Source organism: Uranotaenia lowii, chromosome 2 (genome assembly GCF_029784155.1).
Source record: "Uranotaenia lowii strain MFRU-FL chromosome 2, ASM2978415v1, whole genome shotgun sequence".
Lineage (NCBI taxonomy): Eukaryota > Metazoa > Arthropoda > Insecta > Diptera > Culicidae > Uranotaenia > Uranotaenia lowii.
This window is the reverse complement of record NC_073692.1, coordinates 273,112,869-273,115,317: the sequence shown is the minus strand read 5'-3', so window position 1 is coordinate 273,115,317 and position 2,449 is coordinate 273,112,869.

Below are 2,449 nucleotides of genomic sequence, written 5' to 3'. Positions count from 1 at the left end.
TGAAATTTTTGTAATTTTTGTAATTTTTTGTAATTTTTGTAATTTTTGTAATTTTTGTAATTTTTGTAATTTTTGTAATTTTTGTAATTTTTGTAATTTTTGTAATTTTTGTAATTTTTGTAATTTTTGTAATTTTTGTAATTTTTGGAATTTTTGTAATTTTTGTAATTTTTGTAATTTTTGTAATTTTTGTAATTTTTGTAATTTTTGTAATTTTTGTAATTTTTGTAATTTTTGTAATTTTTGTAATTTTTGAAATTTTTGAAATTTTTGTAATTTTTGTAATTTTTGTAATTTTTGTAATTTTTGTAATTTTTGTAATTTTTGTAATTTTTGTAATTTTTGTAATTTTTGTAATTTTTGTAATTTTTGTAATTTTTGTAATTTTTTGTAATTTTTGTAATTTTTGTAATTTTTGGAATTTTTGTAATTTTTGTAATTTTTGTAATTTTTGTAATTTTTGTAATTTTTGTAATTTTTGTAATTTTGTAATTTTTGTAATTTTTGTAATTTTTTGTAATTTTTGTAATTTTTGTAATTTTTGTAATTTTTGTAATTTTTGTAATTTTTGTAATTTTTGTAATTTTTGTAATTTTTGTAATTTTTGTAATTTTTGTAATTTTTGTAATTTTTGTAATTTTTGTAATTTTTGTAATTTTTGTAATTTTTGTAATTTTTGTAATTTTTGTAATTTTTGGAATTTTTGTAATTTTTGTAATTTTTGTAATTTTTGTAATTTTGTAATTTTTGTAATTTTTGTAATTTTTGTAATTTTTGTAATTATTGTAATTTTTGAAATTTTTGAAATTTTTGTAATTTTTGTAATTTTTGTAATTTTTGTATTTTTGTAATTTTTGTAATTTTTGTAATTTTTGTAATTTTTGTAATTTTTGTAATTTTTGTAATTTTTGTAATTTTTGTAATTTTTGTAATTTTTGTAATTTTTGTAATTTTTGTAATTTTTGTAATTTTTGTAATTTTTGTAATTTTTGTAATTTTTGTAATTTTTGTAATTTTTGTAATTTTTGTAATTTTTGTAATTTTTGTAATTTTTGTAATTTTTGTAATTTTTGTAATTTTTGTAATTTTTGTAATTTTTGTAATTTTTGTAATTTTTGTAATTTTTGTAATTTTTGTAATTTTTGTAATTTTTGTAATTTTTGTAATTTTTGTAATTTTTGTAATTTTTGTAATTTTTGTAATTTTTGGAATTTTTGTAATTTTTGTAATTTTTTGTAATTTTTGTAATTTTTGTAATTTTTGTAATTTTTGTAATTTTTGTAATTTTTGTAATTTTTGTAATTTTTGTAATTTTTGTAATTTTTGTAATTTTTGTAATTTTTGTAATTTTTGTAATTTTTGTAATTTTTGTAATTTTTGTAATTTTGTAATTTTTGTAATTTTTGTAATTTTTGTAATTTTTGTAATTTTTGTAATTTTTGTAATTTTTGTAATTTTTGTAATTTTTGTAATTTTTGTAATTTTTGGAATTTTTGTAATTTTTGTAATTTTTGTAATTTTTGAAATTTTTGAAATTTTTGTAATTTTTGTAATTTTTGTAATTTTTGTAATTTTTGTAATTTTTGTAATTTTTGTAATTTTTGTAATTTTTGTAATTTTTGTAATTTTTGTAATTTTGTAATTTTTGTAATTTTTGTAATTTTTGTAATTTTTGTAATTTTTGTAATTTTGTAATTTTTGTAATTTTTGTAATTTTTGTAATTTTTGTAATTTTTGTAATTTTTGTAATTTTTGTAATTTTTGTAATTTTTGTAATTTTTGTAATTTTTGGAATTTTTGTAATTTTTGTAATTTTTGTAATTTTTGTAATTTTTGTAATTTTTGTAATTTTTGTAATTTTTGTAATTTTTGTAATTATTGTAATTTTTGAAATTTTTGAAATTTTTGTAATTTTTGTAATTTTTGTAATTTTTGTAATTTTTGTAATTTTTGTAATTTTTGTAATTTTTGTAATTTTTGTAATTTTTGTAATTTTTGGAATTTTGTAATTTTTGTAATTTTTGTAATTTTTGTAATTTTTGTAATTTTTGTAATTTTTGTAATTTTTGTAATTTTTGTAATTATTGTAATTTTTGAAATTTTTGAAATTTTTGTAATTTTTGTAATTTTTGTAATTTTTGTAATTTTTGTAATTTTTGTAATTTTTGTAATTTTTGTAATTTTTGTAATTTTTGTAATTTTTGTAATTTTTGTAATTTTTGTAATTTTTGTAATTTTTGTAATTTTTGTAATTTTTGTAATTTTTGTAATTTTTGTAATTTTTGTAATTTTTGTAATTTTTGTAATTTTTGTAATTTTTGTAATTTTTGTAATTTTTGTAATTTTTGTAATTTTTGTAATTTTTGTAATTTTTGTAATTTTTGTAATTTTTGTAATTTTTGTAATTTTTGTAATTTTTGTAATTTTTGTAATTTTTGGAATTTTTGTA